The sequence below is a fragment of the Heptranchias perlo genome, chromosome 17, assembly GCF_035084215.1.
Source record: "Heptranchias perlo isolate sHepPer1 chromosome 17, sHepPer1.hap1, whole genome shotgun sequence".
Taxonomy (NCBI): Eukaryota; Metazoa; Chordata; class Chondrichthyes; order Hexanchiformes; family Hexanchidae; genus Heptranchias; species Heptranchias perlo.
Genome location: NC_090341.1, coordinates 29542058 through 29569677, shown reverse-complemented (window position 1 = coordinate 29569677; position 27620 = coordinate 29542058). Strand labels below are relative to the sequence as shown.

The following is a 27620-nucleotide window of genomic DNA, read 5'->3' as shown; positions in this document are numbered from 1 at the left end:
GTAGACAGGGCTTGATGGCTGGCGCGGACACGATGGGCCGAAGGGCCTCTATCCGTGCCGTATAACTCGATGACTCTATGATTAAGATATGTAGTAAAATCACCTGGTTGGTCAAAGAAAGCATTTATAGTGGGGAAAAGATAAGAACAACATCCTGACTTCTGTGAACGACAAATAAATTTTAAAAACAAATTGCAAATTCAAAGAATGTTTTTCTTGTTTTATTTTTAATATAGCCTGCTTTGTGTTATCAATCTCAGTTACCACTTGAAGAAAGACCAATTCTCAGATTGCTCAGCTACTTAGAAATATGCATGTAAACCATTGGTTTACTTTCGTTTTGAATATTTCTTTTCTGGTACACAGCGTCACATCTACTCTGTGCCTCCCCTGGAGAGACACCACACTTGAAATTCCAGTTGCCAACCCTCCAGGACCGTCCTGGAGTCTCCAGGAATTAATCTCCCACACAATGCTGTGAGAAACCCAGGAGAAAAATCATTGGGGCATTAAAAAAAATTGTCCTTTCTTTTGAACACTTTCATTTATTAGTTATAAAAATATTGGAGATGGGAAAAAAGGCCGTTTGACTGAGCGGGTGGTCGGAGGTCATATGATGAAACTTCCAGGAATATGTCCAACCAGAGTTGGCAACCCTACTTGAAATCAAGCAACTCTGCAAAAAAAAAAGTGGGAAGTGGGAAGGACAAGCAAAAAACACATTCAATCAATCTGCACCTAATCACTTCAGACAGCAGCAAATAATACAATTAAATATAAAATTAAATTGATAGGACAAAGTTCTCCCCTATAATTTCCAACATAGCAAGTTCCACACTTTTGAGGGTATTGGGGCCATCAGACTTGCGTTCGTGCCAGCTCTTCAACTGGAGGTATCTAATCCCATTTCCCTGCCCTTTTCTGATATCCTTCTGTATTTATCCTTTTCCAAGACTTGTCCAATTCCCTTTCAAATGATATTATCTCCAACTCTATATCAATTGTGGTAAAGCAATCAATGTTCCAAACACTGAAAAAAAATCTTCTAAATTTCAGCTTTCATTCTTCCAGTGATAATGCTGAGCTTATGCATCTGGTTCCTCATTCATCAACAATTGGAAATAATATTTCCACCATTTACCATCTCAAAACCCTTCGCAATTTTGAAAATCTCAATTAAATCTCGTCGTAACCTTCCCTGTTTTAGTAAAAAAAATGCCCAACTTTTTCAAGTCTTTCTTCACAACTATAACCTCTCAAACCTGGAAATATTCTATTGAATTTTTGCTTTTCTATTCTTCTGTATCTATGGGTCAAGTGCAGGCAATTGGGACTAGCTTAGTGGTATAAACTGGGCGACATGGACATGTTGGGCCGAAGGGCCTGTTTCCATGTTGTAAACATCTATGATTCTATGTATCCCTCCTAAAACGGGGTGCCAGAATTGCATGCCAAACAAATGTCTGACACAAATAAACATCGCTTGCTTGCTCCTGTATTCAATGCCCCTACATGTAAAACCCAAAATCCCATTTGCCTTTTCTATCTGTACTCCCACCTTTGTATTTCCCTCTCCCATATTTTTCTGTTCCTCTACTCTTAATTAGGAAGTACTTCCTTGCTTTTAATACCCCAAAATGCACTATTTCACATATCTATGCATTTATCGGCCACCTATCTGCCCACTGTACTAACTTGTGTGCTCCTGCAACCTCCTGAATATTCTATCGCTGGTACTATCGAGCTCACTGTCTTGTTCTGGCTGAAGCCAATTTTCTGTCAAGGCTACATCATCATATGCACCATTTCCAATAATTGTAAACAATTTTACAACACCAAGTTATAGTCCAACAATTTTATTTTTAATCCCACAAGCTTTCGGGGGCTTTCCCCTTCCTCAGGCGGAGTGGAAATGACATTTTCGAATCCTTCGCATTTTAAGATCACATAACAATGCCTGGTGATTACTGCCCGTTGCCAAGGCAATCACAGTGAGCAGACAGAAAGGTGTCACCTAAAAAGGCCACCGAATATACAAACCCCCCAAAAAAAGAGAGAGAGATAAGGAAGACAGTCAATGACCCGTTATATTAAAAACAGATAACATTTGTTCGCTGACCCGTCAATGACCCGTTATATTAAAAACAGATAACCATCGTTCGCAGCAAATTACCCAGCCTTCAGGAGAACAGCGTCCACGACACCACACAACCCTGCCACGGTAACCTCTGCAAGACATGCCAGATCATCGACACAGATACCACCATCACACGAGAGGACACCACCCACCAGGTGCACGGTTCATACTCCTGTGACTCGGCCAACGTTGTCTACCTCATACGTTGCAGGAAAGGATGCCCCAGAGCATGGTACATTGGCGAGACCATGCAGACGCTGCGACAACGGATGAACGGACACCGCGCAACAATCGCCAAACAGGAGGGTTCTCTCCCTGTCGGGGAACACTTCAGCAGTCATGGACATTCAGCCACCGACCTTCGGGTAAGCATACTCCAAGGCGGCCTTCGAGACACACGACAACGCAAAATCGTCGAGCAGAAATTGATAGCCAAGTTCCGCACCCATGAGGACGGCCTCAACCGGGATCTTGGGTTCATGTCACACTACATGTAACCCCACCAGCGAACAAATGTTATCTGTTTTTAATATAACGGGTCATTGACTGTCTTCCTTATCTCTCTCTCTCTCTTTTTTTGGGGGGTTTGTATGTTCGGTGGCCTTTTTAGGTGACACCTTTCTGTCTGCTCACTGTGATTGCCTTGGCAACGGGCAGTAATCACCAGGCATTGTTATGTGATCTTAAAATGCGAAGGATTCGAAAAGGTCATTTCCACACCGCCTGAGGAAGGGGAAAGCCCCCGAAAGCTTGTGGGATTAAAAATAAAATTGTTGGACTATAACTTGGTGTTGTAAAATTGTTTACAATTGTCAACCCCAGTCCATCACCGGCATCTCCACATCATCATTTCCAATAAAGTCTCGATTTCCCCAACACCAAAGCTTTATAAGCGTGTCATGTATTCCTCGGTGTCAGCCATGGCTCAGTGGTTGCACTCTTGCCTCTGAGTCAGAAGGTTGTGGGTTCAAGTCTGACTCCAGAATCTTGAGCACATAATCTAGGCTGACACTCCAGTACAGTAATGAGGGAGTGTTGCACTGTCAGAGATGCCCTCTTTTGAGTGAGACTTTAAACTGAGGCCCCGTCTGCCCTCTCAGGTGCATGTAAAAGATCCCGTGGCACTATTTTGAAGAGCAGGGGAGTTCTCCCTGATGTCCTGGCTAATATTTATCCCTCAACCAACATTACTAAACACAGATCTGGTCATTTACACCTCATTGCTGTTTGTGGAAGCTTGCTGTATGCAAATTGGCTGCCACGTTTCCTACATTACGGTGACTACACTTCAAAAGTACTTCATTGGCTGTAAAGTGCTTTGAGACATCCTGAGGTCATAAAAGGCACCAAATAAATGCAAGTCTTTCTATTTCATACTCTTTCCCTTCACTGTCCTTCCCCTCTAGCTCTCTCCTATCTCCCCTTATTTACGTCGCTCCATGTCTGATTGCAGGCAGAACATCTTTTGAGCGGGGAGGTGTGGAAGAGAGGAGAAATGTGATGAGAAATCCAAGGTGCTTCCCCATATAAGAAACCAAATTGGCACCACAAGCCAATCCTTATTGATCCTATCTATTCTTGCCAGAGGGTCACCATGTACTGAGTGGGAAAGGAAGGGGGGAAAATGGGGAAACAGACATGACTCATACCAAAAAGGAAGGGGCACAATCCTTAATTTTCTCACCCCGTCATGTGGTTGCACCTACAGAACCCATCAGTACCACTGATAAAGGACTGCCTACCTTGAAATTACAGAGTGGTGTGCGTGCATAAAGAACAAGGGTCATAAGTTCCTTGCTCAGGTGACAAAAAATGGACGATTGAAAAGTGTTAGCTTTTTTATGTTTTCTACTGATGCCATAATTAAGCCCACCAAGAAATACAAAGCCCCTTAAACATCAATGCAATGCATTGCAGAAAACTAAGGTGAGCAAGAATGGCTGCCAAATATCCATCAAACGACCACATAAATTCAGAGCTTAAAGCAAAATTAGAATAAAGTAGAGTGAAGCCTCTGAGCATAGGTTTGAGCGCATAGGTCAAGTTCAAAGACTGTTGCCATTGCCAATTCCTGTTCTTAGCCTGGTTCATGCTTCCCAAATCTAGTTCAATAAAGCACTGGGTAATAAGTGTTTGGCCTACTTTTGCACAAAACTATTCAAGGAAAATGTTGCCTCTATTAAGTAAGAGTTTAACATAGCATTTAATCAAATCCTAAAACCAATATTCCCACGAGTTACTTTGTAAAAGACTGTCTTATTTACATAGGCACCTTAGGACATGCGGAAACTGGACTTAAACATTTAGTTAAATAAAAAGGCAAAAAACTGCAAATGCTGAAAATCTGAAACAGAAACAGAAAATGCTGGAAACACTCTGGAGAAAGCTGAATCGTTAAATGTTGTGGGTGTCAGAACCGGGAAAAAAAGAAAAATGAACAGCATTTAAATAGGAATAGAACAAAGGGAAGGGAAAGGGGAAAATGCACATACAAACACAGAGGGGCTTAAATGAAAAGGTTAGATGGCTTAAGTGATACTAACATGAGATGATAGAAAGAAGTATAATAAAAGAAATGAAAGACATGAGAATCAGAGATCATGTGAACTGAGGTGATGTTGGGGGGGGAATGTCATTCTAAAATTATAACAGGATAAGCTGGAAAAGCAGAACAGTTTCCAGCAATCAGAGGGAAAAAAAAGATACCAACGGACCTGCTGAAGGTTTCCAGAATTTTCTGTTACTGTTAAATAACTAGATGATTACCTGATGGCTTATTGGGTAAACACACTTTTTTTTATTTATTCGTTCATGGGATGTGGCATCGCTGGCGAGGCCGGCATTTATTGCCCATCCCTAATTGCCCTTGAGAAGGTGGTGGTGAGCCGCCTTCTTGAACTGCTGCAGTCCGTGTGGTGAAGGTTTGGCACTGAGACATATAGACCAAGAGGGCCCCAGGTTCAAATCCCTGTTTGGTATAATATCAGCTCATTTCAAATGGCAAGGAGGGGGTTGGGGTGGGTGGGAAAGAGAAGAGAGGGGCAGTGGGGCACTACATTTAGTTTCAGGAACTGTTGGGAGAAGGAGTGCATGAAATAAATCATGCCAGGATTCCTTCTCCTTTACCCACTGATGCCTGCTGCGAAGTTCTTGTGTGCTCAAGCTCAGATAGGCTTGGATATGATCTCGTCCATGGTTGAATAATCTATTGACACTTACTACAAAAGCTCACATGGCCACTTGCCTACGGAGCCTTACCTAATCTAAATGACACCATCAGTGTTGAACATATTGTATCCTTTGTTTGATACCTCAAAAAAACCAAACAGGCTAGTTTGGCCCGTACTTCAACCACTTTTCTGTGCAAGGAGATTTTCATTTTCTTTTTAAAATTTAATTCTCCACGCCTCTTGCTGAACATGGTGTAAAACAGGTCTATGATGCCAAAAAACACAGCACCTCTCTGAATTGGCGCAGTCAGATTTTGTTCAAAACAATACTAAAATATCCACGATGCAGTACATTTACTTTGATGGAAGCTGAACATAATAAATAATCGGTCAGAAAGGTGTGGACAGAGAGCTGGAATTGGACATTGGAGTAGGCGGATAACCCCATGCTTAAACTGTTGGCTAAAAGGGAGCTGCATAGGTACACAATTGAGAAAAGAGACTGCTTAGCACAAGCACAAGGCTGGTAAAATGGAATTACATGGACATTACAACACAGAAACAGGCCGTTTGGCTCAACCACTGTGTTGTTGCCTATCCTCCACATGAGCATTAGTCCTCATGATATGTTCCTGCCCTGTTCCTATATTCCCTTATCCCGGAAACCACCTATCTAACCTATTCTTAAATGTTGAAATGGTCTTTTCTTCAATCCTGAACAAAGCCTCAGAATCCTCTTTGTAAAAAAAAAGCATTCTCCTGCTCTCTATCCTAAATCTCACATTTAGTCTTCTATCTACTTCCCCTTGTTCTGGACCCTGCATTCACCAGAAATTCTATTTCTGTCCACTCTGTTTCCATCCCTTTATATTTTAAAAACCACTAACAAATCACCCATTAATCTCAATTCGATCCCCATGCACTGGTCAATTAGTTGTTAAGCCTTTCTCAGCTAATTTCAATTAGAAGGGAAAAATATAACTTAATGATGAAATGCACCAATTGATATTAAAACAACATTTTCTGCAAATGGTTCCAGGTAATTTAAGAGTATGCATAAAGGCAGATGTCCCACACTGATGGCATAACAGTGGTTTTACCAAACTGGTGATCTGCCAATGTCCCTTAGCACCTTTGATGGTTTAACCCACCAGATCATGTGAATGTATTGGTAACCTGTGCAGATAATAAGAGACAGACTGGAGCTGGAAAACAAATCAGAGACAAATTTTATTTGTAATGTAATTTTCTTGTGACTAACGAGGCAGTTTATAATATATTTTCAAATTTAAGTGGCACACTTAAAATTAATTTTAAAAGCCAGAATGCTTAATAAAGGAGGCAAACCTCTCTGGCTGAGACAATGTGCCAGTTATTAGTGTAGACTCTAGTGGAATAAGAACTCAAGGCATTTATGCACACATATAATATTGGCTTAACTGAGGTCGAAAATGCTCAAGGGGATAGGCATTCCTGCAATATCCGACTTTCTTGGTTACCCAACCTGAGGCAAGACAAGGGCAATGAAAGAATGGATGGTCTTTTCAATTGTTAAAAATACACACATAAAAACTTACGGTGCTGTGAACAAAGCCAATGCCAAAAGGTTTGAAGCAAGAGGTAATGTGAGCTCGGTTGCAGAAACAGAGTCAAAAGAACAACTTTAAAAAGGGGGAGAAAATAATTAGGATACAAAAAGATGAGCTATGAACAAAGGTTCAAAAGCATAAATATCTTTGTTATAGTCTTAATTGCGTATTCATCGTGTAAATCACTTGGAAGCAGAGATAAAATAAACCATTTCCAATAATATCTCTGATCAGCAACTAGGTCTAGTTAAACATGTCAGCCCATTCCATGAACATTAGTGCAAAAACACAGATGATGAATTTTACAGCCATCCAAGAAAAAAAGCTCCTCAATGCAAGATGAAATACAATATGTTGAAATCGTTGTAATGGTGCATAGTTTTCACGCTCGAGCAGCAACATGACTGCTTGGAGCAAAGTATAATTCTGAAACAATGTGCTTTGATATCAATATAACGTAACTAGTCAAGGACAAGAAGTTCCCTGATTGTTCTTCAACTCGGAAGTGTTTGTATGATTGACAGCTGCAAGTAATTACTTAAATGACTAAGCAATAAAGAGCATGTTCGCGAGCTCTGAAGTCTTTACAGTTGGTAACAAACTAAAACTCAAGAAAATATTACACAATTAACATTTCCTTATGGAATAACCACTTCAAATTTACTTGTACTTCAATTGTCTTTACACTTCAGCTGCATGTTTCATTTGAACTAGGATATTGCAAATTTTTTTGACTTCATGGGGCATTTAAATCCATTCCATGGAGCCCTGTGGACCACATATGAAATTTAAATGCAAGTTCTCATTCAGTTGCATAGATCTCAAGTTGCCGATACAAACACATTTCATTGTTCAGCTCATGCTGTTGCAGAACTTAAAATTTGCTCTCCGAACAGACCTTTCAAAACCTCCACTCTGTGCATAATTCAAAAGGAAAAAAAATGAGCAGAGCAAGAAATATATAAGCCCAAATGAAAACTTTGTTAGGGTTTTGCAGGCCAGACAGCCAGGGCTTGTGAGCCGTATATACTTTGGAGACCCTGGATCTAAGACTCTATTAGACATCTGTATCTGCCTTTTAAAAATAAAGCCATTGTGCATGAAAAAACTTTGGAATTTAAAAAGAAAAGCAATATACTTTGTATCTATGCTTCTAAACAGTTTAGAGAATTTAAAATTACAAATGTTCCACATTGTCTGAAACTTCTTCATCAATTGTTTACTTCAAATTTTATTAGCCAGCAACTGCTTAATAGTCTCTAACACAAAATAATATTGCTGAGTTCTGAATGTTACAAATTTCAAAAGCAAGTCACTGCATTGCACCAGGGCGAGACATATCTCAAGGTGAGTCCCGTCGATACCAGTTCAAATTCATAGCTGGGAAGTTTGTGTCACTTGGTGGCAGAAAAAAGTTGGACTTCAGAATAAATCCAATCTCCTTTTGACACAATAAATGGGATTTACACTTAACTTCTCAATGGGGAAGCCCAGATGCAGTCAGGGCCATCCATGTAACATGTCGGAAAATAGAAAGAGAAAAAGATCATGAAATAGGTCATCCAAATGCAACACAAACTTGAAGTACAAATAGTCTCGTCATATTCTGGGAAGAAAAATACTGTCCTTATTTTAGTGGAGTAGAATGCATGGCTGCGTGACAAATATTCTTATCTCTAAACAAAATCTCAAGAATTCTGTTTGATTTTGCAAGGAAGGGGCTAGTTTTACATCATGCGCTGAAGTTGAAGTGCACGCATACATTTTTAAAAAAGTGTTCATGCACATTGCAAATCTATTGGCAAATTGCAGAATTTAGAAAAGGAATAAAAGAGCCACAGTAATTGATTAGCAGCACTGTACAAATTCATCTGAAGACAAAACACAGATGCAAGATACTAACTCACTCTTTAGGATCTTTCAGCTGTACAAATTAGTAAAAATATTACCTCACAATATTTGCAGCAAACACTAACCAAGTCATTCCAAAACGTACCAAAATCTGCTATTAAAAAGTCTCAATGATGGTTAATGTGACTACATAATGAAAAATTACAGAACAAACTTAAGGTTTTGAGTTTTTCAGCAGCTAAAAATTTAGTATAATTTTTGATAATACAATTATGAGAAAATTATTTGTCTACTATGCTTTTTTTCATGAAACTAATTGGTGCTCAAAATCACAAGTGTGCTATTTAATTCACAAAGAGTTACAGCTCTGAAGAATGCACCTTGTTTTCATTATATGGTCCCAATTTTAAGTCAACTAGCCCGATAGGAATAGGGCAGGTGAGCGATTACAATAGTGAAAATTGATTTACCACCCCGTTCCCGTGGGAAACCCATCGACCACCATTTTAACTCAGGAGCTGACTCAGATGGCCAACACACCCGCCGGAAACAGGTAAAGTGAATGGAAATAAAAATGGGGAAGAGATGTAAAATGGGCTGCCAATTCACTATCAACCATTTACACTATCGCACAAAGTCAAAATCTACTCCAATGTCTTGGATATCTCCACGATGATCTCCATCATGAAGAGCAGTGCATGAAGAGGCTTGCGTGTCACCTGGCAGATTATTGCTGATTCATGCAGCCTGCTGCAGCAGGACCTGCTGCCTGCTAAACCAGAGGGTCATGCTTTGCCAGAGCTCTCAAAGTCACCACTGCCCTCAATTTTATCATCTCAGGCACCTTCCAGGCTGCTATAAAGGACATTGCCTGCATCTCCCAGTCTGCAGTGCAATCTGCATCAAGCAGGTCACCAAAGCCCTCCTTGCTGGAGCAAACCATTATTTTCCTAATATTGCTAACAGAATGATACCGGGGCTAAAAAGGTTAAATCATGAGGTCAGGTTGCATAGCTAAGGCTTGTATTCCCTTGAGGATAGAAGATTAAAAAGTGATCTAATTGATTTGATAGGGTAGAAAGAGAAACTATTTCCTCTGGTGGGGAAGTCCAGAGTGAAGGAGCACAATCTTACAATTAGAACTAGGCCGTTCAGGGGTGATGTCAGGAAGCACTTCTACACACAAAGATTGGTGGAAATGTGGAACTCTCTCCACCTGTTGAGGCTAGGTCATTTGAATATTTCAATACTGAGATTGATAGGTTTTTAGGCAAGGGTATTAAGAGATATGAACCCAAGACGGGTCAATGGAGTTAAGATACAGATCAGCCATGATCTAATTGAATGGCAGAACTAGCTCAAGGGGCTGAATGCTCTACTCCTGTTCCTATGCTCCTTCCTAACAGCCAGAATGAGATATCTCCACGATTTGCAGCAGTGGCCAGCTTCCCTTGTGTCCAGGACATAATACACTTCTCTACCATTGGACAATAATCTCACTAACCAATTGCAGGAGCAATGCAAGACTGTCGTGCAAGCGCAGAGCTATGCTTGCTCTTGGGCAATCTCAAAAACATGAGAAGTTGAAATCCGTGCTGATTTTTATTGCCATTTGTAGACGATCGGAAACTAGATCAAAATGCTGACTGGCATATAATGTTGGTATCTATGGAGTTTTATTTCAAAAAGTTAGTAATTTAAACTGTAAATAGTGCCTTATAGTTAAGAGTTATAATAACATGCAAAACATGGAGAAGCAAACTACAATTTGCTCTGCTGAATATAGTCACTTTGTAAAGTTTCCACAACAGATAAAGTGACTAATGCTTCATATTAGTCATGAGTCTAAAAGAGCACAGTAAACTAATGGAGGACAGAGAGTTCAAATGAAGGACAAGTCAACCAACAGTTGAGATAAGGGGCCAGAATTTGCTGGAGCAGGGCATCTTGCAGCATGCCCAGTTCGTTAGACATTTTCCAGCACCCTTCAGCTCAATTGTTTTCGCCCTGTAAGTTGCTGGAAGTGCGAGCTGATATCAATCAGCGTGGTGAGGGGAACGGGGCATCTGGAATCTTGGTGAACGATGGGACCAACAGCGTATCTCTTTAACCAATGAGATTTAAGGATTGAGAAAGAAACAGAGGAAGGACTAAAAGGAGGGTGAATTAGAGTGGTTGAACTAGAGTCAAATCAGGTGCAGAAAGAGAGAAAGGGAAAGAAAGTTTGGATTGAGAGAGAAAAAAGACAAAGGAAACGTAAGAAAAAACATTTTAAAATTTTGACATTTTTAAAATCTCTAACAAAAATTCACCACCTGAATGAATGAGACGCCACACTTTTAATTGTTCACTTTCTGGGCCAGATGTTGATTGGCAGGCAGTCATTAACAATAATCACATTGTTAAAAGGGTACTTGCACTATTAATTATTAGACTTAACTTTCTGTGGCAATTAATCTGCAAATTCCGCAAAGCGAACGGCAGAGTCGTGCAAATCGTCCAGTTATTTGTGGCGATTCACAATTCACGGGATAGCTCTTCTTCGCCACAAGTTGCTGGCAGATTTGAAAATTAGTAGCAACGTGCACTGTTCACACGCAGTTATCTTTTCAGCAAATTCTGGCCCATAATGTTGCTTAAGTCAGTTTATACAGCTAAAAGTAACAAAAAAGAAAATAGCAGCCAACAGCAGTTTGAAGAAACAATGGAGCAATTTGTTATCTATGTGGCAGTTTCTGATTCCCAAGTGGTAGCTTTGGAAAAAAAAAATCAGTGGTTGCTTTTGTGTGGGTTGCTGGTTTATGATTGGGTAGCTTTTCGCACCAACGTGGTCAATTGGAGCTTCTCCACAGGTGGTTCTCCACACAATGTTTGCAGCACAATGCTTATCCCAGACAGAGTGGGGTATATTTGACATGGTTAGAGATGGCATGGGAAGGAAGATTTGTATGCGATTTGGTATCTGGTGACATCATGAACTGGGACAAAGGGTTCTCACTTTTAATTGACATCAATGGAGAGCGTCCAAAAGAAATGTCCACACCCAAGCATCTGACCAGCAGATTTGTAACTGAAAACACGGATTGCAAGGCAATGTCAAATGTTTGGATGCTCCCTTTTAAAAGATTACAACTATAATGGCGATTCAGTAAAACACAAATAATCTTCAATTACGAAAAATTTAAGGTTCTTTAATCCTCAAAGATCAGAGCAAATACAGTTTCCAATTTTATTTACTGAACCATGTAACAAGCAAGTATTTCTTTTTAAAAAAAAACTTATTTTTACAAATATGATTCTTGTAGTATCCATGTTATTAAAAAGGCCTGATTTTTTAATCATCAAACCAGAAATAAGCAGAACTAGAACTAAAACCTGCCTAAATGTCTCACAATAATTAGTTTAGTTGTCATGTATTATATAGCAGTGTCATTTTATTGCCTTAATCAACAGATATTGCAGCAGATGTTAAAGAGAGGTGCAGGCAGTCTGCAGCATTAACAGTTCACTGATTACATTGGTTGTTGTGGCATTGCAAATAATTCATTTCAATATCAACATATTCATTCCAATAGAGTACCACTCCTGTGAACTTGTCTCTGCTTTATAAATGTCTGGAACTTCATTTAATCTGCCTCTAATTGGACCTTGCCCTTCCACTGTGAAAGAGAATTGCTCCTGAGCATTACACATTTCCAAATATGACTCATGATGAAATGTGTCATCTTGCAGCATTCATTAAACTTACATTGAGGATTGTCCATCTTACTGACACATTATGACACTTCACGGACAACTTGGTAGCAAGAAAATGATCTTTATAGCACTATTCTGAAGCCATGCAAAATCTACTTGGATTCCTTCAGAACACAGACTGGATTTTCAGTTGCAGTAATAATTTATTGTAAAATTACAGCTAACATCTGGAAGGTACGCACAATGTTGCAAGTATTTAAATTGGTACAAAGTAAGTTATAGAAAAGTTCAGAATTTCACAATGAAAATACATTTTAAAAAAAAATGAAAACTTACAACTTACATGTGCCCATTCTAAATGTGAAGAAAGAGCTACCAAACATGATGTGTACTGGGAACAAAAACAAAGTTGTTTAGCCTGATGAATGTCAACATTTTTCCTTTCTTTACAGATCCTGCCTGACTTGCTGAGTGTTTCCAGCTTGTTCTGTTTTTGTTTCAGATTTCTAGCAACTGCAGTATTTTGTTTTTTATGGGGTAATAGAAGGGGTGTTAGAATACAGCAGAGAAAAGTTTGCTATAACAAGGAGTTTGCATGGTGTCAGAACCAAATGATGTTTTTGTAAGTAGGAACATAGGAACAGGAATAAGCCACTCAACCACTTTTGCCATTCTATTAGATCATGGCTGATCAATACCTCAACTCCATTCAGGCATCTTTGGTCCATATCCCTTGATACCTTTACCCAATACAAATCTATTGAACTCAGTCTTGAAAATTTCAATTGACCCACCATCCACAGCCTTTTGGGGAGAGAATTCCAGCTTTCCACTACCCTACCCCTATGATGGGAGTGCACAGGGTGATGCACAGAGCATAGTTGTAATACATCAGTGGAGTATTTGATGTAAGGACTGTTTTTTGCTTGATTCTCTTGAATGACAATGGGGACAGGTAATGTGTTGATGTTGAGGCTCAGCATTAGGATGAGAGGAAGAAGGATGAGAGTTTGGTGAGAGCAGGCAGATCTTTGATGAGGAGACACTGACAAATAATTGTGCTCTATTCAGCTGTGAAAAGAGTGCCAAACGAGTCTGTTTCTCAGCTGTCTAGCAGCAGTTGTCACTGCACCTGCTTCCCGTTCTTTATGGGCCAGGTATACATCATCAACAGTATTATCAGGCTCTCTGGCATCCTCTGTGACATCTATCATCAGTCCTTTCCTGAAGGCAAAGTTATGAAGCATAGAACATGTTACCACAATTTGAGAGACAGTGTTAGGCACGTACTGCAAGCACTCCAAACATCGGAACCTTCCTTTGAACATCCCAAAAGCATGCTCAATTCTTGTCTTTATGTGCACTTCATTTTCATGCTCCTCTGCAGCACTCGTAGTCCTACGAAAAAACACCATGAGTCATGGGAGCACTGGTTATCCCTTGTTACCCAGCAGGCATTCTGGCCCTTGCTTCTGTTGCTGAAATACAGCTGGGACATTGGACAGATTAAGTACAAAAGCATATTGACAGCTGCCAGCTTGTTGTGAATTTACGTACAAGAAGCATTGCCTTTTATCACAAGAGTGGCACATTCAGGGAATGAAAATCTTTGTGGTTCATACGAATATGAAGGTTTACATTTACGGCTTGCATAAGAACATAAGAAATAGGAGCAGGAGTAGGCCATCCGGCCCCTCGAGCCTGCTCCGCCATTCAACAAGATCATGGCTGATCTTTTGCCTCAACGTAATTTTCCTGCACTATCCCATATCCCTTGATGCCTTTAATATCTAGAAATCTATCGATCTCGGTTTTGAATGTACTCAATGACGGAGGCTTCTCAGCCCTCTGGGGTAGAGAATTCCAAAGATTCACCACCCTCTGAGTGAAGAACCTTCTCATCTCAGTCCTAAACGGCCTACCCTTTATTCTGAGACTGTGAGCTCTGGTTCTAGATTCCCCAGCCAGGGGAAATATCCTCCCTGCATCTATCCTGTCGAGCCCTGTAAGAATTTTGTATGTTTCAATGAGATCACCTCTCATTTTTCTAAACTCTGGAGGATACAGGCCTAGTCTACTCAATCTCTCCTCATACGACAATCCCGCCATCCCAGGAATCAGTCTGGTGAACCTTCGTTGCACTCGCTCTATAGCAAGTATATTCTCTCTTATGTAAGGAGACCAAAATTGTACACAATGCTCTAGGTGCGGTCTCACCAAGGCCCTATATAATTGCAGTAAGATATCTTTACTCCTGTACTGGAATCCTCTTGTAATAAAAGCCAACCATTTGCCTTCCTAATTGCATGCTGTACCTGCATGTTACTTTTCAGTAACTCATGTACAAGGACACCCAGGACCCCTTGGATATCAACATTTCTCAATCTCTCACCATTTAAAAAATACTCTGCATTTCTGTTTTTCCTACCAAAGTGGATAACTTCAAATTTTTCCACATTATTTTCCATCAGCCATGTTCTTGCCCACTCACTTAACCTGTCGATATCCCCTTGAAGCCTCTTTGCATTCTTCTCACAACTCACATTCCCACCTAGTTTTGTGTCACCAGCAAACTTGGAAATATTACATTTGGTCCCCTCATCCAAATCATTGATATAGATTGTGAATAGCTGGGGCCCAAGCATCGATCCCTGTGGTACCCCACTAGTCACAGTCTGCCAACCTGAAAAAGACCCGTTTATTCCTACTCTCTGTTTTCTGTCTGTTAACCAAGTCTCAATCCATGCCAGTATATTACCCCCAATTCCACGTGCTCTAACTTTGTTCACCAACCTCCTGTGTGGGACCTTATCGAAAGCCTTCTGAAAATCCAAATACACCACATCCTTATCTATTCTACTAGTTGCATCCTCGAAGAACTCCAATAGATTTGTCAAACATGATTTCCCTTTCATAAATCCATGTTGACTCTGCCAAATCCTATTATTATTTTCTAAGTGTCTTGTTAGCATATCCTTTATAACAGATTCTAGCATTTTCCCTACGACTGATGTCAGGCTAACAGGGCTGCAGTTGCCCGTTTCTCTCTCCCTCCTTTCTTAAATAGTGGGGTTACATTTTGCTATCTTCCAATCTGCAGGAACCGTTCCAGAATCTATAGAATTTTGCAAAATGACAACCAATGCATCCACTATCTCTGCAGCCACCTCTTTCAAAACCCTGGGATGTAGATCATCAGGTCCTTGGGATTTATCAACTTTCAATCCCATTAATTTCTCTAGTACTATTTTTTTTTTACTAATACTAATTTCTTTCAGTTCCCCATTCTCGCCAGACCCTTGGTTCTCTAGTACTTCTGGGAGGTTTTTTGTGTCTTCTTCCATGAAGACAGACACAAAGTATTTGTTTAATTTCTCTGCCATTTCTTTATTCCCCATTATAAATTCTCCCGTCTCTGTAATGGGACCCACATTTGCCTTCACCAGTCTTTTCCTTTTTACACACCTATAGAAGCTTTTACAGTCCATTTTTATGTTTCTCGCTAGTTTACTCTCATATTCTATTTTCCCTTTCTTTATCAATTTCTTGGTCCTCCTTTGCTGAATTCTAAAATGCTCCCAATCCTCAGGCATACTGCTTTTTCCAGCAACTTTATATGCCTCTTCCTTTGATTTAATACTGTCTTTAATTTCTCTTGTTAGCCACGGTTGGACCACTTTTCCTGTTGGGTTTTTGTGCCTTCAAGGAATATATATTTGTTGCAAATTATAGGTTAATTCTTTAAATGCTAGCCATTGCCGGTCTACCGTCATACCTTTTAATGTAGTTCCCCAATCAACCACAGCCAATTTGTACCTCATACCTTCATAGTTTCCTTTGTTTAGATTTAAGACCCTAGTTTCAGATTGAACTACATCACTTTCAAACTTAATGAAGAATTCTATCATATTATGGTCACTCTTCCCCAAGGGCTCCTTTACAACAAGATTATTAATTAACCCTTTCTTATTACACAATACCAGATCGAAAATAGCCTGTTCCCTAGTTGGTTCCTCAACATACTGATCTAGAAAACCATCTTGTATATATTTCAGGAATTTATCCTCCACAGCATTAGTGCTAATTTGCCACATGGGTGCAAGCATTAGCCCCAACAGCCTTGGGGAATCTGGCAGTTCTGAAAAATTTGATGGTCCTCTCAGTCATCAGTGTGGGAGCACTGTCAAGTTGCACAAATTGAGCCACCCTGACAAAGAGGGCATTGGCGACTTACCTTATAGCAGAGTGCATAGCAAGTTGGTTAATTTGACAAAAGTCCCCTGTGGCTCCCTGAAATGAGCCTGTGGCATAAAAGTTGAGAGCTGTGGTCATTTTCTCTGACACAGTCAGAGCTGTCCATGCTGTGGGCCTTAATTGAATATGTGGCTGCAACAGCAAACAGAGATCCTCTCCTCTGAAGCTTCATGACTGAAGCACAGCTTCCTGAGATAGAACTTGGGTCAGGTCTCGAAAAGTATACCAGAGTCTATAGATCCTACTGGATGGGTAGTGCTGGGATGGATTCTGCTCTCATGCTGCCTGATCAATCTGGTTTCCCTTGCAGCCTCCTGCTCCTCTACTTCCTCCAGTATAAAGTGGAATACCCATTGGGAAGCTCATTGTGCAGCTTTCAGATCCTAGCTCTGTAATTCTCTTCAAATAGAATGCTTTCCAAGGTGATGCATAATTTCTGAGTATGAGTGAAAAATAAAATTGTGTTACCTGCAGTGTATACAGCCACAAGTCTCCACACGAAGTCTCAGTGAGCAGAGTCAACTCTGACAAAGTACTTCTGCATTGATGAACAGGTCCTGGCAAACTGCCCCTTTTAAACAAACTGCACATTTTCAAGGGCGGATGGGAAGGTGGAAGTTCCTTAGTTGATGTCATCCCATCCTTTCTCCTTCATTTCATGGGACTGCCACTGGAAGGGCAGGCACTTTTCAGCCCACCCAGAAACTGAACAGAACTTATGTTGGGATGCTTCTCCAGTGGAACCACAGTTTAAATCGACCCAGTCAGAAATTCTTGGCACCACAAAGGCAGTAATGCCCTCTTCCAACCCAGGAATTTTAGGCCAATAATATTTTCCAGTGCATGTTCCACTGGATGATTAGTTTGCCATCACCACTGCTTACAGCTAAACTTGCATCTTCACATTTGGCAGATTCATGTAGCAGGCAACATGGGCTCATAAATTTCATTGGGAACAGCCAACTCTTTGATAGCACGAATAGTGACTCTGAGGAATGTTTTACCACTGGGGTGCTTTGTGACTGATGATAATTTGAAAGAATGCAAGCATTCAAGCTGGAAGTACACAGCCATAACGGTTCATCTTCTCCTTTCCCCCCACCGAAAAATTTCACACGACAATGTCAGTGCTCTCAAAAGTTTGCATTGTGGCTTTGGTTGAAAGCCTAAATATTGCAAACTAAATCACCATTAAACAGTATAAAATCTTCACCATTGAAGAGAAAAAAGATACAAGAGCAAGACAAAGAGAAAAGAATGCAAGAAATTTTCATTTTTGAGTTTTGTTTTAAAAACTTGATTGCACAGATATTTCTCGGTATATTTCCAAGAAGAATCACTGCAAATGGTTCAATGAGATACAAAGGAGGCTTGAATGTCACAGTAGACAGGAGCATTATTGTTGAATCTGGGTCTTATTAACAGTCAAGAAGAAAAGAAAATCACAGTTCAAAATCAGAGTTTTACTGTGATCAGTAAATGAATTTGTACAGTAAATGAATGTGGGAGACATTACAACATGTCACATTCTTAAATTTTTATGATCTACCAATTTTCACTTTAGTGAAGGGAAAGCTATTTGTTGAAATTACTGTATAAAACACCAATAGTTACAAAGAAGCAATCTTGGCACTCCCTCTTCGGACATCAAGTCCTTCTCCAATGACATACTGACACAAGAAAGAATAGTGGCTCTTAGGAGAGAAAAACTTGGTCACATGAAGACATTAGCGCAAAGGAAGCACCACAAGTTTGAAGAACAGTATTCCAGTCCAGTTCTAGCATTGAGACATGAAGAAAGGATCTGATCTCCCAAGCAACTTTGATGAATCACAATATTGGGGAATAGTTCTGAAATTCACAATGGCGAGTGAAACAAAACAGCCACATATAGCAACAACAATTTCAGACTGAAATTTCACTTGGAACAGCCATGATCGCAAATGATTGCGAAATAGGGGACCCTTGAGATGCTCATGGCCAGCAACTTCTGGGAGCTCGAGCCTCTGACCACCCGGCTGCAGACTGAAGCATTTCAGATGTTGTTGGGGCAATCTGGCCCAGCTAGCTTTTTGGCATCACGGTTGGTATTGGTTCAGGTGGTGGCGAGAAAGCAGGCATGCTGACACACTGAGACACAGCAACCCGTGCCGTTCCCATTGCGCCACTGCCACTCCCATGGAGCTGCAGCTTCTCACTTCCACTGATCTGCGGGAGAGCAGATTGCAGAAGATGAGTGACTTATTGAAACCCCTTATCTACTAGATCCACCAATCTGTCCAATGAGATACCTGTCTCTCCAAGCTAGAGCCCAGAGCCTGCATGACAGCTATTTGAGCTTCTAACAAAGGCTCCTGTTGTGAGGGCCTAGCTGCAGTGTCGCTGGAGAAGGCCACATTCTCCGAGGTAGAATGTATGCTGATGCCATGTGAGCTGATACCACAAAGGCTGGAAGCAGATGCCTCCATACTTTCAGCCATATTGGTGAAACTCCTTTTCAGGCCTTCCAATACCTGATATAACTGCTCATGTGAAACAACCAGTTTTTTTCTCCTAGCTGGGCTCCTGAAATCCTCATCTCTGTCCTCCTCAGCATATCTGGGAGTAGACCTCGCCTTCTGGTGAGCTGTGTCCTGGGCTGTCCCTTCCACTGGTACCTGCAGCTGACGCTAGTGCTGGGTGCTTCACTACGTGTAGACCCCTCTAAATCACTCCCTAATCAGGTTGGAGTGCTAGTCTCCGTCCTGGTGCTTGATAGTGAGGCAGCGCATGCTGGTGCCGCCTCAGAAAGATTCTCCTCCTCCTCTTCTTCTGCGGGCTGTGGCTGCTGAGAGGGACCCAGGGGAAAATGAAAAGAGACAAGAGTTAGTTTGTTAATGAGAAGCTGGACAGTAAATGATGATAGGCATCACAATACAGCTTGATATAGTCAGAGGTTCATGAACAGGTGCAAGCAATTGTCAGAGACCCTGTTCAGATAAGCACCCAGCCTCAAAATCTCCTATTCGGACAGCTCTCGAGGGGCCACTGATTTTCCAGCGCTTGCTGCTCCAGCTCGGAGAGGTTCACAAGGTTGGTTGATCATTCCCTGGCGTTATTCCTCTCGTGTTGTGTGCCATTTGCCCTGTAGAGAAAGGGTGAGAGTTGTGAGCGTCTGCAACAAAGGAGTGCGCAGGTGTGTGGTGCTTCTGCTTGTGCATATGCTGAGAGGAAAAGGAAGCAAGGTGCAAGCAGGATGGAGAGGTGTTGAATGGAGAGCAAGTTTAAAGAAAGGAGAGCTGTGAGAAAAGTTGCTGATTCTACCAAGTGAGAAGAGAATGCTGCTAGTGGCTTCTGTAAAGGGAGCAAGGAAGAGGTGAGTGTGTGTTTGGAATGAGAATGAGAGGAGATTTAGCGTGCCCTTGTGCTGGGTGCTGAAGGATGTGAAGGAGGAGAGGAAATTGCTGGGAGTGGGGGAAAAAGGACTGTTGCCATGTGTTGTTGGGAGAGATGGAGAAATGAAGAACTGTACTCACTCTGGTTACTCTTGTAAGGTCTTTGAAGTGCTTTCTGCACTGCATCCAGATCCTGGGGTAATGCTCCTGGAGCTGACAATCTCAGCAATCTCTCTCCATGCCTGGTGCACTTTGTTTCAGGATCCTCCTCACTGGTTGGAAAGAGAACCTCCCTCCTCGCTCTGACCTCTTCCAGCAGGGCCTCCAGGGAGGAGTCAGAGAACCCGGGGTCTTGCCTGTGACTCACGTCGATACGGTTTCTTCCTCCAATACTCCAAAGCAAAATCTTCCAGAATGGTATGCAATCTCGCTGTATGAGGTACTTTTTAAATAGGCCTCTGGCTGACCCTCCAGAAATTGTGCTGACAAAGTGGGCGGGTTTCACCTGTCAATTAAACTGATGGGAAGCCCACTTTGAGATTAAAATGAGGCCCAGAAGTTGATAAATTCCGAGCCTATTTTCTGGTGAAGCGGGTGAGTTTCTAACTCACCTCGCTACCCACCCAGTGTTAAAATTAGGGCCTTAGCTTATCTTGTCTCTTTAATAGGTTTGCCAACATTGGTTGGACATATTCCTGAAGGTTTCATCACATGGCCTCCTGCCTCCTATCGCCCCACCCATTCAAACAGCCTTTTACCCCCCACCCCCCATCTTCAATATTTGTATAACTAAATAAAGAAGCATTCAAAGAAATTGAAAAAAAAAATCACAATTTAAAAAAAATCCTACGATGATTTTTCTCCTGGGTGGCTCGCAGCACGGTCCAGGGGATTAATCTTTAATTTCTCGAGACTCCAGAACAATTCTGGAGGGTTGGCAACCCTACTCTTTACAGATGCTGACGAATAAGCATTTTCTTCTATTTCTTATGGAAATACGTCAGAAAACATGTTTGTTTGAGACTACCATCGCCACATCCCTTTAATCACCACATCCCGTCAAATCCACCTGAAGCAGTTTGTCCACTTCAATTTCCAACATTTGTTTTTTTTTAAATCCATCTTAAATGGCATTTTTGAAGATAACTGAATTATGAGGACCATTTGTTTAACCATACTGCTACTTCATGTCATTTCAGATTAAATCTTCCACTCAACATCTTGCTCAGTAGATGCAAATGCAATCAAGCCTGCAGAAATCTCCATATAGGCCCAAATTGCTTCTTGGATTAGTTTGTTAGGAGACGTATTGGAGCAATGAAACAGTTGACTTGTTCTCAAGGCCAGACTGGCATGAAAAACTTGACAAGTCAGAACATAAGCATCAGTTAAAGCAACCATCATCTAATTCAGAGTGTTGCAGGGTGAGGTATGGTAACATAGTGGTTATGTTACTGGACAAGTAATCCAGAGGTCTGGACTAATAATCTAGAGAGCATGAGTTCAAATCGGACCATGACAGAATTTGAATTCAGTTTAAAAAAATCTGAAAATAAAAAGCTGCTATCAGTAAAAGTGACCATGAAGCCGTCGGATTGTTGTAAATACTCAAATGATTCAGTAATGTCCTGTAGGGAAGGAAATCTGACGTCCTTAACCATCTGGCCTATATGTGACTCCAGTCACGCACCAACATGGTTAAATCTTAACTTCCCTCTGAAGTGGCCAAGCAAACCACTCAGTTGAATCAAACTGAAGGCCCACCACTCCCTTCTCAGGGCAACTAGGGGTGGAGAATAAATAGTGGTCTTGCAGTGATGCCACATCCTGAAAATTAATTTTAGAAAAACTGTCCAGCATCAAACCCAGTAAGTTATGCCAAGTTGTCACTTTAAACTAGTCACAGAATGAGAGCTCTTATGAAAATACTCTCATACAGCAAAAACAGAACTTCGAATATGGCCGGAGTTTACAGTTGAAAAAATACCAGCAAGTCCGGATCACAGACTGCAAAACACCTGAAGGAAGAAAATGAAATACAGCATAGAGTTTTCTAATTTTTCACTGACCAGCAATATCTTCCAATTCAAGGAATAAACTTAACTACAGCTAAACACAAAGTAAATGATGCTCAAACACCAATAATGAATCACATCACTATTTTCCATTTCCTCCAAGTCACTGTTACTGTTATGCATTGCTGAAAAAGGGGTCATTGTAAAAATTTAGATAGTTATGTCTCTGAAGACCACACCACACTAAACCACACAGAATCTGTACTTGGGTATAGGAGGCAAAATATCAAAATTTGCAGGCATCACAAAAATAGGACCGTAAGTGCATTCAAGAGGACACAGACAGGTTAGTAGATCGGGCAAATAGATGTCAGATGACATTTAATGCTGCTGAGGCTAGGTCAATTAAAAATTTCAAAACTGAGAATGATAGATTTTTGTTAGGCAAGGGCATTAAGGGTTACGGAACCAAAGTGGATAGATGTAGCTTAGATACAGATTCGCCATGATCTAACTGAACGGTAGAACAGGCTCGAGGGGCTGATTGGCCTACTCCTGTTCCTATATTCCTAGAAATGTGAGGCAGTACATTTTGGGAGGAATAAGAGAGAAAATATACAATAAAAAGGAAAACTTTAAAAGTAGTAGATAAACAGATACTAAGGGGCTCAGATACACAAATTATCAAGAAATGATAAAGCTGAAAAAAAACAAATGGGATCCTGGGTTTCATAAATAAAAGCATCAAGTGCAAAAGCAAAGAGGTAATGCTAAGTTTATGCAAATCATTTATCAGGCAGTGGTTATTGTGTCCAGCTTTTGGGGCCATACTTTGGGAAGGATACATGAAAGTGGTGCAGAATAGAATTACTAAGAGGATACCAGGGATGAGAGGCTTTCATCATGAGAGAAGAATAGAAAAATTGGGATTCTTTTCACAAGAACAGAGAGGGTAAAAATAGAAGTATTCAAAATTGTAAGAGGTTTTGATAAGAAAAATAGGGAAAAAAACTGGTCAGTGAGTCAGTACCTCGAAGCCATAAAAGTAAAATAGTCACGAGGGAACAAAGGGAGAGGTTAGAAGTTTTTTCTTTAAAAACACACACAAAAAGTTGGAAAGTGCTCAAAGCCAGAATCCATAATTGCTGCTAAAAGGAAAGTAGATAAATATTTCAAAAAGAAAAAATTAAAAGGGATTAGAGAAAGAGCAAAGGAATGGGACTAATGGATAGTTCTTTCACAGAGCCAGTGAAAACATGCCAAATACAGCAACATCAGAATGATAAAAGTAAAGTCAGAAGTTCAAATATTTGCATCATCCATTTCGATTAGGTGTGAAAAAATAATTACAAAGAGCAGCACACCAATCACCTCAGTTACAGTGTTCAGACCAATACGAACATTACTTTGGCTTTGGTTTAAAAGCAATACGAAGAATAATGTTATGATGCATAATTGACAAGCAGGAAAAGACCAGTTGGTCTATCGAGCTTGCCCCACAGCACATTGGTAAGTGTACAAATACAATCAAACTAACCTAGATTCATTTGCAACTAACTAATTTATCACAATTCAACTTTTCTTGCCAATTTGTATGTACTCTACTGGTCAACATCTCAGCTCCATTCCCACTTGCAAACTTCAAATTATCAGTGGGATTGTGGTAAATCTATTCAATTCAAAAGCTTATGGCTTGCAAAAAAGCTTTAAAAGTGAGAAATGCTCAGCACAAACAACAACTGTGGTAGGTAGTTAATAGGTTAACTAATGATTTAAAATTTAGGTTCAATAGGAAAATGGAAATAGTATTTGGACGTTGAAAGCTCAAAACATGTGTACAAATCATTTGTATTCTGTTTTTATATCAAATTACCCAAGTACAATGGAAACTACAGTTATACTACAGATGATATTTTAAATATTCAGGCTTTTAGACATCACCCAAATAACTCTTTACATTAAACTTTAGATTTAATCACACTGACATAACAGCAAACCCACTTCAAAGTGTATCTATCCGTTCCCATTTTGTCTTTTGAATTTCTATTCCCACCAACAGTATAATGCAGCACCATTTTTCCTCCTCAGCCATTTTTATATTAAATCAAGACACATTAAGAATAACAGCCAGGATGTAATAAGAAAACTGATAACAGTTGTCTGTCCAGTCATCACCCTGCTAATGGAAACATTAACCACACATACACAGAAATACAAAACATAAATTTGGCAGTAATTATTATTTACAGAATGAGTTATTTCACTACCTCAAGTCACATTTCACATTAAAACAAAACTGCTGTCATTAAGGATATTCTTTTATGTGGATCTTCCACATACACTGCTATGAATAATGCTTGACATTCCTTGAACAAATGTAATAAAAATATTTTTTAAAGTTTCAATTTAATCTTATTCCTAACTAAGACAATGAGTAATTGAGAGCGATATAATGGGCAACTGTCACAAATTAACAACCAATTGCATCCAATGAAGATTTCTGGTTAATGATATTTTAATTAAGCCAGATCACCCAATTCCGTTTGCTCCAATTGGGAGTACGCTAGTTATCAGTTGATTGGAATAAAACAGAGCATCCAACAGAATACAATAGCAAGACCGAAACACTTGTGGGACATAAGGCAGTCAGAACAGGTAATATAAAAAGGACTCCACCTGGAGCTCTGGAAACACCAGGTTGTCGGGAGCCTTTTTCTGGAAAATTACACCACCTTTGCTTCCCCACTCATAAATCCAGAGTGTCCCACGGGAAGATAAATATGGGTCATCTGGGAACACAGTCACAAGCCGAAACTTCTTAAAACATTTTTATTACATTCGTTCAAGGAATGTCAAGCATTAGTCATAGCAGCGTATGTGGAAGATCCACATAAAACAATATCCTTAATGACAGCAGTTTTGTTTTAATGTGAAATGTGACTTGAGGTAGTGAAATAACTGATTCTGTAAATAATAATTACTGCCAAGTTTATGTTTTGTATTTCTGTGTATGTTTGGTTAATGATTCCATTAGCAGTTTTCTTAGATCTTGGCTGTTATTCATAATGGATTCTCTTCTGTTGGATTGGGTTGCAAAAGATCACAAGGTAGTTATGGATGAGGAAGGCTATATAGCCCATCTAAATTTGTTCATCTATCCAGAAAGATCCTAACATCTCCCCAGTGCAGCACCCAATTGTTTCTTTGATGCTTTCAGTTTTTTTTCCCCTCGACACTCTGCCTGGAAGTTTATTCCATACAATGATCACTCTTTATTGGAGAAGTTGTTCCTGATATCAGTAAAGGGTAAATGTAGGACGAAAGGTGTTTTTCCCCCTTAGTTGTTTGTAAATACTCTTTTTTTTTAAATAAAGAGCCTGTTAATTTTCATTATGTGTTGATCCTGCATGGTCAGCATTATACTTCACTTACCCTCTGCTTTATTGTTAAACAACCTCCCCAATGTATGTGCTTTAACTGTTCCCTTATTAAATTGAAATTAGCCCTTTGAATTTAGACTCAGTTGAACCAGAGATGTCACCAAATTATCTTGACCCCCAAAGTGCGTGGCTCCCAGCAGTACTAACTACCTCAGTGTCACTGTATTCTCCTGTAATTATCATCTAATAAAACTGTATAGCAATTTCACAATGTATGTTAGAATTTTCTAAATAATAAGCAGTTAAGCAGCTGAAGGCGGCAGGTGTAAGAACTGAATGTAAAGGAAGGATTTGAAGGCAGGAGGGAAAGGCAGGCAGGTATATTTATACTAACTGTAGTTACACGAATGTGAGATCTTTGAGGTGCGATGCTATGTGCTAGACGCAAGCCTTAATTATAGAGATATATTTTTAAAATAAACACTAGGGGATTAATTAGTGCACTATAACTTTTCCTTCTTTGATACTTCAACCAGATAAGCTTTATTTTTTGTCTGGATACAAGACTATTATAAAAAATAGTAGGGCTATCAAGCGATTAGAAAATTAATTGCGATTAATCTCAATTAAAAATTTGAATCTGTTAATCTTGGTTTTAATTGAATATTTAATTGATACAATTACTGCATCCACTTCAAGTTTGTTTTATTACTGATGCTACCACCATCATCCAAAAAACAACCCAGCATAAAAACCCCAATAGTTTTGTCTGTTTTCAGCTCACTTGCTGTGACACAAACAAATCAGTTTAAAAAAAAAAATCCATTTGTCCATCGGGAATAAATTTATTACTATAACACAAACCTCGAGCTACTGAAGTAAAACAATTTTATAAGAAAATAAAAAAGATCACTTTGCCTGTATTCACCCCGTTGTCCTTTCTTTCCCCTCCTATTCCCTCTCTGTTTAAATTTTAAATTGAATGTTTGTTCCTTTTTTTTCTAAAATTGCTCTTGTCTAACAATTTGCCCCCTCAATTTTTAAAAAGTTAAATAGCTTTCAGTTGCCCTTATTCTTTAATCACTCTGCTTCTACTGTCTATTTTGGAAGTGGGAGGGGAACAAATGTTCCTTACAAGAGGATGTTCATCAGCTAAAAGCCAGCTCCCTGACTCTCAAATATCTCGATTCTGAATATTGATAATTTTGTATTGATATAGCCAGGTCAATCTTTGACATGATAACACTTCTCCTCAACCGAAAGGGGCTACTATTAAAGCGTATACTCATCATCTTGATACTGCCCGGATCAGTAAACTCATCTGCACCATCTGAATACTTAATAGAGAGGGCTCCCTGCCTCACCCTAAATAAAGCTCTCTCTCATTGCCGGATCCTTCTCCACTCTGGTCCAAGCAACAGCCAATAGACTCAAGTAATATACTGATACAAGTATGTCATAATCCATTGATTCAGGTGTACTAAAAACCTTAAACTGTAGCTAGAGGAGACTGGATGAAAGAAACATAAGAAATAGCAGAAGTAGGCCATATAACCCCTCAAGCCTGCTCCACCATTCATTAAGACCATGGCAGATCTTCGACCTCAACTCCACTTTCCTGCCCGATGCCCATATCCCTTGATTCCCTTGGAGTCCAAAAATCTATCAATCTCAGCCTTGAATATACTCAAGTGAGCATCTACAGCCCTCTGGGGTAGAGAATTCCAAAGATTCACAACCCTCTGTGGAAAGGAAACTATCTTTCCTGCATCATTCTGTAGGGCTAATGTGTATCTCAGCATAAGCTCTTGTATACTTTGGCACTGACTTACACTTCACAGTGAGGGAGCAGAACACTAGCACTGCTGGACTTGGTGCCAGTAACAGACAACTAATAAATATCTGAGCTCCTTGGTATTATTTTTGAAACCTGATGTTATTTCTCCACGTGACTTCTGTGATTACTGCGCATTAAAAAAGTTAATTGCCAAAAAAATTAACGTGTTAATCGCAGACGTTAACTGTGATTAATTGACCGCCGTAAAAAAGTAATCTTCAAGACTGCCATAGTGACATTTAATGGTTGCAACTGTGACATTTAAAAGAATACTAGCATTTTGGTACCTGCAATACATAGATGGAAGTGAACTTATT

At 40.0% G+C, this 27620-nt stretch overlaps 1 protein-coding gene across 2 annotated transcripts in view; it reads right to left on the bottom strand.

Moving 5' to 3' along the window:
• The window catches only part of LOC137334222 (receptor-type tyrosine-protein phosphatase gamma-like), a 549824-nt gene that overhangs the window by 511564 nt on the left and 10640 nt on the right, over positions 1 to 27620 (bottom strand). The window lies entirely within an intron of this gene.